Source organism: Sphaerodactylus townsendi, linkage group LG02, assembly GCF_021028975.2.
Source record: "Sphaerodactylus townsendi isolate TG3544 linkage group LG02, MPM_Stown_v2.3, whole genome shotgun sequence".
In the NCBI taxonomy this organism is placed as follows: domain Eukaryota; kingdom Metazoa; phylum Chordata; class Lepidosauria; order Squamata; family Sphaerodactylidae; genus Sphaerodactylus; species Sphaerodactylus townsendi.
Window position 1 is genome coordinate 26418120 of NC_059426.1, and position 9360 is coordinate 26427479.

The 9360-nt window shown below is 41.4% G+C and overlaps 1 long non-coding RNA gene across 1 annotated transcript in view; it reads left to right on the forward strand.

Moving 5' to 3' along the window:
- Positions 1-8478, forward strand: part of LOC125427536 — a 44448-nt gene extending 35970 nt beyond the window's left edge. Inside the window, exons 2-3 of the long non-coding RNA XR_007243705.1 lie at positions 6383-6442; positions 7144-8478. This is a non-coding gene — a long non-coding RNA (uncharacterized LOC125427536). The remainder of the gene's footprint in view (positions 1-6382; positions 6443-7143) is intronic.
- Positions 8479-9360: the final 882 nt, after the last annotated feature.

Below are 9360 nucleotides of genomic sequence, written 5' to 3' on the forward strand. Positions count from 1 at the left end.
GGCTGCTTGAGGGGGCTTATCAGGCCTACAAGTCAACTGAGACTTGCCAGGCCAGATTGGGAGGGGGGGGGACCTCAGCTTGCTTGTGGGCCTGATAAGCCCTCTCAGGGCACCCACCCCATCCCACTTCAGGCTTGCCAATCTAGGCCTCACCACCTAGCCAAGGAAGCCACACGCACACCCTGGTCCCAACCTGACCAAGGCCCCTTCTGCACCTGCAGAATAATGCACTTTCAATCCACTTTCAGTGCACTTTGCAGCTGGATTTTACTGTGCGGAACAGCAACATCCACTTGCAAATCATTGTGAAAGTGTATTGAAAGTGCATTGAAAGTGCATTATTCTGCATGTGCGGAAGGACCCCAAGTCACTTTATTTTGCATGTGTGCCCTTGGGTCAATCATATTGTCACAGCGTAATCTATTTCATTGGGATCTTGTGAGGATAATATGGACAAGAATGGTGTAAACCACTTTGGATTCCCATTGGGGAGTACACTTTGGATTCCAATTGGGGGTACAAATGAAGCAAATGAATTAAAATATCGCCCATTAATATGCATTATCATTGAATGCTGTCTTTCTTGGTCTTGAGTAAAACCAACAACAGCAACAATATAAACATATTCCAGACTAAGCAATGCTATGTTTGGCTAGCCTCCCTGGAAACCCCCTGTACAGCTGCTGGTCTGGGATGTGCAGGTGGGGGAGGGGAGGATGAGGTTATTTTAGTGCCATTTTTATTGTTTTTATTGTTATATTTTATTTATGATGTGTTATATTTTATTTATTTATATTTTAGTTATATATTTTAAATTTAATAATATATTTTAATATTTTAAAATTTTAATATATTTTAAATAAATAAATTTATTTATATTTTATTTATTTATTTATGATGTGTTATATTTTATTTTGCTGTGGTTTTAATTGTTGTAAACCTGTGGAAGTCACCTAGAAGCACTGGCATAAGGTGGCATATAAATATTTATAAATAAATACATGCAGGTACATTTATTATACATGCTTGCAATAAACAGATCTCAGACCTGTTTGTTGTTTTTCTCTATGCTATAGGCCTGGAGAAAAAAAATCAAATATCTGGGATGTTATCCTCAGATTTGGGTATGACCTATTTAACAGTTTTTCTTAACTGCTATTTAACTGCTTAACTCCCCATTGCAAGTGGGGAGAAGAGCTAAATTTGTAATGCCCCTAGTGATAGATTGCCCCCAGGGAGGTGTACGGCTTCTGTTTACATTCACTGGACTTGATGAATTCTCAGGATTATGTTCTGCCTTGCTTCCTATACCACTGATGCCTTCTCCACTATCCTAATCACCCCTTCTTTACATGAGCACCTCTTACCTCTAGAGACACCTTATGTACAAGTTTACATGCAAATTAAACTGTTGGTCCATCTATTTCAGTCCTGTCAATTTTGCTGGGACTGGCAGAGCAAAATTTGATCACAATAGCACCTTAAAGAACAACAGTGAGGGAGCATATTACTCCCATCCTATTTGGGCTGCACTGGTTGCCAATCCAATACCAGGTTGTGTTCAAGGTGTTTTGACTTTTAAGACCCTGAGAGGTATGGGACCCTCGTACCAGTCCCGTGCAGCCCCATTGGCGCTACGCCACAGTTTGAATCCCACCACCATGGGAACCTGTTACTAAAATTTTTGGATCCCACCACTGCCTCATACCTTTGGAACTGCATCTCCCCATATTGCCCATGGTGGACATTACGAGTGTCTGATTGGAATCTGCTGGTAGTAAATGGCCCCAAGGACGTTAGGTTGGCCTTAACCACAACCAGAGCATTTCGAGCCCCAGCTCCAGCCTGGTGGAACTCTATGTCAGCCCTCTGAAACCAGGACCCTGCGGAATCTTAGTCTGCAGGGTCTGTATGACAGAGATGTTCCTTTGGGCCTTTGGTTGAGGCCACCCACTGTCCCTATACTATCTTGCTGGCTTCCCAACTATACTCGAGCTATTGAAAATGGAAACCGAATACCAACTAACATACTGGTTTTCAGTCCTGTACATCCCTTTCTGTTTGGTTTTGATTGGTACCTGGCCTGCAATTCCTATTACCCCCAGGATACAGATTTTGGAAGACTGCGGATTATATTAGCAGTCTGAGTGTAACGATTGCAATTTCTGCCATCTTGAGATGTATGTTTTAATTTTAATGTTTTAATCTTAATTGTGAATGTATGTATATCTGTTTGCAATCTGCGCAGCAGGAAGTGAGGTACTCCCTCTCGTGTAAACAGAGAAATGCAAGGAGACCCCACTGCGGAGTGAAGAATCTTGAGGGAAGTGCTCCATGCGTAATGGGGCCTATGTATCTACTACTGAACCACAACCGCTTTTATATTCCTTCTCTGATTTCTTTGTTCCTCTGTATACAAAGACTCTCATCCCTTCCCTTCCCTTCTGTTCACCTCCCATTCTTCATTCCTTCATTCTAGCACTCTCTCCTGCCCTATCTTTAAATAGCTCATTAATGCCACGTTCTCACTCATTTCTATTTCAGATTTGGCTCACATTTTTTCAGCCCCTTGGAAATCCCTGTTCGGGAACTTGTACATGCTTTCATATCTCTGCATTTTTTTAAAACTGTGAATCTGTAAGACTTCTCTCTTAAAGCAAGCCTTTTATGGCCAGGGTGGAACTGGTATTTCATGGAATGGAGCTGGATAGTGTATTTCCTTGTGTTTGGATTCCATGGGTTTTTATTTTAAGCATTTGAGATAATACATGTTAACTCTGCAGATTAAAAAAAACCTGTTGTTCTGTTATGTTCTAACCCATCCTGAGTCCAGTCTTGGATTGAGGCAGGCTAAATATTGAAGGACAAATCCTGCCATGAGCGAAGTTTGCGAAGTTGTCTTGAAGGTTTTATAGGTGACTTGGGTGACAGCTTAAATAAAACATACATATTGTTTTTAGTATTTCTCCCCCTGCAGCTTGCTATGCCCTGCGGGGGTCAGTGGGGAGCAAAACGGAAGTCTGCCGCAAAAGGGTACAACTGTAGAAAATCACTCCCCTTCCATCAGCAGAAATTTCCACTGGATCCAACCCACAGTATCCAAGCCATTGTTATGAATGTGTCTTTCAAATGTACATTTTACGTTTAAAAAACAGTGCTGATTTTTTACGTAGATGAGAGGGATATAATCCTTATAAACACATGATATGGTTCCTCTAGTTTTTCTTCCACATCCTTTGTCTATTAAGACTGAACCTTCAAGCCTGATTTTGATATCTGCACTCTTTACTACCCCCTTACAGTTCTTAGGATTATGTAGGTTACATTTTGGTGGGGAAAACTCCATCAGCAGCTATGAAGTCATAGCGTATTCTCACTGTTATCTCAATTAGAAATGGAAATTAGTTGGAGCTCGCGCCCTTCTCTTGCCAATTTTCTGTTGTTCTTTTCATGATATCCTTTACGAATGCTGCTGTTAACGATAATGAGAGGCAATGCTAATGGTGCGCGGGGAGGTTACACGATTCGTCTGAAACACGCCGTCTCTTGTCGAAGGTGTGCTGCTCGAGTGCTAGAAGTGACCACTAATGGCTGGCGTATTCTAATGATCTCATATAGTGGTAATTTCTTTTTCTGTAACATTTAATCAAAAAGCCTCATCAAAAGCCACATTCTGACCCGTTTTAAGCTGGCGCATGCTAATTCAGAGGAATATTTAAAAAAAATAATTTCTGTTTCTTCAGGATAGTGTGAATTGGTCCCTTCAAACAACTAGCTTTTTCTTGCTTGGCAATTTTAGCCTGTTTTTATAAATATCCACAAAAAGGGGAACAGGCAGGATTTGCCACATAATCTGGCATGGCTTCTCTGGGACAGGATTTACTGCCGTTTCAAGGATGATATAGTACCTGGCTGCCTCTTGACGGGACGCAATAAAGCATGATGTCCAGGAATGCTGAAGGCACAAGCAAGCTTGTGTGTCTCCTCATATTCTGTGGAATATTTTTTACCATGTTTTCTTTTTATCCTAAATGTTAAAAAACTTGCAAAGAGAATAAATGTGACTGTAAACAAAGCATTGGTCAATGTGTAGGATTCAGATCTCTCTTTTCTAGTATAAACCAGCCAAAAAAATATTAATAACACTGGCTCTCTTTTTACTGAGACTTGGGGAATAAATTCGACCTAAGGAAATTAAAACATGTGGACTCTGTAGCCCAGATAAGGTGTGAACAAGACATTTAAGGGAAACATTATTGTCACAAGGTGTTTAATACAGGCAGAGTGTTGGTGGGGAGTTTTTTGGAAGGACTTGAGACATTCTGAATAACTGTTTTGTTTTGTTTTTTAAATCTGGACTCCTGAAATAGAAAGTGTTCTGCTTAAAACCTGGAAGTTGGTGGTGTGAGATTTTGCTTCTTAAAAATCTTCTCTCTCTGGTTATATCCCACCTAACATTTCCACTGATGGGAAGAGAGCATTTTCACCAGTTCCTTTCCCCTTCCAGTTTTCTGATTTCCCCCTCATGCTCTTCCTTCATCCCCGAGGGACAGTATTTGGGGTTGCGTTTGGTTCTGCATCAGGAAGGGAAGGCAAGAAAGTCATGATCTGCTGACAGAAATCCTTGTGGAAGTAGCAATTGCCAGGGGGATTCAAGGTGTATTATGCAAAGAACACTACTAAAAATAATAGCAACAAAGAAGAAAAAGTAAATGAGATGAAACTGAGACATATGAACCTGCATTAGACTGGTTCAGGCCTCTGGTGCATCTAGTTCGGTACTGCCTATTCTAAATAACACCAGCTCTTTAGGGTCTCAAGTGAGAGGAGTCTTTCCCATCACCAGCCACCCGAAATGCCTTAGCTGGAGATGCCAGAGGTTGAATTCAGGATCTTCTGCTGGCAAAGCAGATGTGTCACTGAACTACAGTCTTTCTTGGTCATAAATCATCTTTGTGGCACTCACTGGAGCAAATATAGGCTTAAAAATAAACCAAAGACTTTTTGTGTTTGTATGGATATCAATTGTGCACAGCTCAATTGAGGAGTAAGATGCTCAGCTCCACACACATTACTTGAAACCTGCTAGCTTTCTGGGAAGCTTCCTGAGATGGCTTACCAAATACCAGATGACCTAACAGAACCAGCATGGTGTAGTCAGGGTGTCAAACTCGCGGCCCTCCAAATGTTCGTGAGCTACAATTCCCATCAGTCCCTCCCAACATGAGCATTGACTATACTGGCAAGGGTTGATGGGAATTGTAGTTCATGAACATCTGGAGGGGTGCAAGTTTGACACCTGTGTTGGGTTTGATTCTCCCTCCTCCACATGAAGCCTGCTGGGTGACCTTGGGTTAGTCACAGTTCTTTCAGAACTCTCTCAGCATCACCTGCCTCACAAAGGTATCTTGTGGGGAAAGGAAAGGAAGGAGTTTGTAAGCTACTTTGAGACTCCTTGCAGGAGAGAAAAGCAGGTTATAAATCTAAACTCCTCCTTTTCTTCTTCTAATATGTTGAGCAAGAGTCTTCCTACCAACAGACAATCACGCAGAGACACCATGTGGGTCTCAAATTGTGCATTATCTGCATCATGGATGGGAAGGAGTACACCTCAGTGCAAATATCTCCATTTGATCTCCCTGTGATGTGAGATGGAAGATCCACAGAAGCTAGGCAGTAGTACTCTAACTTGAATGGCTCACCCTGAAGGAGAAATGGACAAGACTGTAGAGGCGACCAGCGTTAACAGTGCAGTTTGTAATACCATGGGGAGCTAGAAAAGGGAGAAATAAATATCTCTCTCCCCTGCCCTCTAAAATATAGGCTCAGGAGGGTGGCTGTTTTGGTCAGTAGTAGAAAAGCAAGATTTGAGTCTACTAGCCCCATGGTGGCGAACCTATGGTACTCCAGATGTTCATGGACTACAATTCCCATCAGCCCCATTGGCCATGCTGGCAGGGGCTGATGGGAATTGTAGTTCATGAACATCTGAAGTGCCATAGGTTCGCCACCACTGTAACTAGCCCCTTAGAAACCAACAGGATTTTCAGGGGATAAATTGTGAAGACTCAAAGCGCCCTCTGTCAGATGTCTGGTATCTAAGGTGATACTGTACTCTAATGTAGCTCTTCCTACAATATGTTATTGTCAATCACACATTACAATCTGCCTATGGATTTCTCATTAACTTTTGTGTTTAAGTGTCAAAAAAATGCACTGATTGGTATTCCTTTCCTGTGTTTACAGTATTATAACTATTCTCTCAGTGATGTTGGCATTTCAGTATCTGAGCCAATTTCTTGGTGCAAAAATTTGGTTTGTTAAGGAAATGGCCTATGTAATGTGTGTGCTGTTTTGTTTCACATATTTTCCATGTCACTAGGAACATTGGAGCAGTCTTGCTGGTTCATGCGGGAAGTCGATATTAACATCCAGACTGGAAGTCAGTATCAACGTTCAGAATGAAGGATTAAACAAAACAAAGTACCTTTAAGGGGATTTTTCCCCTTCATATTTAATCTGCAAATTATTGAGATAATGCTCTTAAAGTACTCTGAATTCAGAAAAGGCATACTACATAGCAATTAATAATAATAACAGCCATGGACTGGGCTATTGTTATTCATCGACAGAATAGGCAACCATTCGTGTTTTGTGTCATTGCAAGATAGAGGAGTGCTGGAGTATGGTCTTTTCTGACACCCGCCCAGGGGTTATCTACCAGTACACAGCCATTGCAAATACAAAATAAGTGGGTCCTCTCTTTTAATTCTGCATTGGGAAATCCTAGCCTAGGTGTTAGGCAAGGATTGTGCTAAGACCCATTTGCCAGACCCCCCCAAAAAGTGTTTCCTGTTATTAATGGCCAGAGGAGGCCTCTGTGTAATCAAACAGCACAGCTGCAATGATGTACAACCAGTGACAAACCCAGAGATGGTTCCTTCTGTCTGCTACAAGCTTACTAGCAAGCAGGGAAGAACTTCCTGGGCTGTATATCTGCAAGATAAATAGCCCCTGGCGTGAATATACCTAGCGATCACAGTCTTGAAAAGTATTGTTATAACCCACCTCATACAATCATTTTCAAAGTGACTCGGCTGCATTTTTCACCATTTCACAGCTATTCTTGGTGTTTGTAAATAGGAAGAGATGCGGAGCCGAGATTTAAAGCCTGCAGAGGGTGCGGCTGCTGCGCTCGCTCTCCTCGTTCGGATTCTGAAGCCAACGTCTGGGCGATTCCCAGTGCCAGCTTGCACCTTGTGTGAGATAGCCTGTCCGCCTCCTCCCAGTGACAAGAGCCAAGCAAGAGAAACAAAGGTTTATCTGTGAAGGGGATCTACAGAACCGGCAGAGGAAATCATTTTTCATTCTTGTTGTAGGGAACGGACAAGATCTGAAACTGAAGACCAGTGAAATCTTTCTTGTGTATGGATCTGACAAACAGAAATCAAGATTAGGGTTTGTTCCGTTGATACTGTAATGCTAACTTAAAAAAAAATAGAAAAGAAATTATTTCCAATTGCACTAATCCCTTTAGCCTAGTATGACTGTCATGCTTGCATTTGAATGGATTCCCTGGTGAAGTCTAAGGCAAAGGAAATTGTCAGTGAGAAGCTGACACTATTTAATCCACTGTATTCTTAATGGATGCTGGAAATTATTAGCGTATGCTGTCTTTTGAAGTTTTCGTGTTAATATTATTGGGAAACCTTTGAAAGCATTCATCTTCTTATCGAGTCAATGGTAGGGAAATATGCACATGTGCAGCAGCACACACAGCGGATAGTCTATGCAGCTCTGTGACCTCTTCATGAACTTTGCAGAGGAGGCAAAGATCATTGGAGAAGGCAAAGGTCAGTGTTCATGCTGATCACCAACAAAAATCAAATTGAGCCATTCAGCCAAGGATAGTTATGAGACCTTCTGTTATTTCGACAAAACGCCACTAGCATTTCCTATTTACCTAGTAAGGACGTTGCATTTTGGTCTGTGTCTCTCAAAAGCCATGCATTTCTGCAAGAATCCCGTGGAAATAGTCTGCAAGGATATAATTAAAAGGGTGAAATGAATGTGATGCATTATATCGGCTTGCATCTAGTGACACATGTATTAAAATAAGACCCCCGTGCTGCTGTGAATATCTAAACAGAATGGAAATTCAAAATAAACATTTTCTTAACAGATGCTGCAAAAAAATATGTTAATTTGCTTCACAATGACTCATATGATGAATTCAGTGGGCTTAGAAGAGTATAACTCTTCTGTCAGTATATAGGTTATGTGTATGAAGATAAAAGCATGTCAGGATGGTAAAGAGAAAAGAATTAAAGGCTATTATGCCATTAGCTGAAATACTTTGATTTCCAATTTAAAACATTTGTATGTAAATAGTGACCACATCGTAGAGATGTTCAATGTATTGTTGAAGGCTTTCACGACTGGAATCACTGAGTTGCTGTGTGGTTTCCTGGCTGTATAGCCGTGTTCTAGCAGCACTCTCTCCTGACGTTTCGCCTGCATCTGTGGCTGGTATCTTCAGAGGATGCCAGTCACAGATGCAGGCGAAACATCAGGAGAGAATGCTGCTAGAACACGGCCATACATCCCGGAAACCACACAGCACCTCAGTGACCACATCCTCCACCCTGAGTCCAAGGAGTTAAGGTGGGATAGAAAGGTGTTGAATTAATAAATAAATGTAAATAACAATGCCAAGCCTAGTCTCTGTTGCTCATCACCACAAGTACCACTTGTAGCAACTGTATCCTACTTTATCCCATATTATGGGGTTTGTGAAGGATTCAGTTCTATCTTGAGGGGAAAGAAGTCCTAATTAGCATATGCTTAAACCTAGATACTGAATATGGAAGGAAGTTTTGGAGTATTTTTACGCTGGTGGTAGGAGCTATAGAAGTTAAAATAAAATCATGTAGTATAGGTAGGAAGGCTCAGTGCACACTTGAAGAGAAGCCCATATAAGGTAATAGCATGCGGTGAACGCGAGCTCAGCAGCTAGTATTGTAGCCAATTAATGAAGAGAAGGCTTGAAAAGTTTTTGATACTCATAATCTGGATGTTAAATCATGTGCATGTGCAATCAAATCAAATGCTGTGCCACATGTATTAACTAGCGAAATAGCTACAAATTGTGTTATGACTGTATAGGGAACAAGGGCTAGGAAAGTATAAATGGTATGCTGAGACTCCATTGCGTTGGAGAATACACTTGGTTGCTCCGTGTACTCCCTTTGCTGGCAAATAAAGAAGCCTTATTTTTCATTACGTTTGTCTCTCTAGTCTTTGTATTGGAGAGGAGCTAGGGATCAGTTTTCTGGTTTGGAGATGGAAGCTTGAAAACAC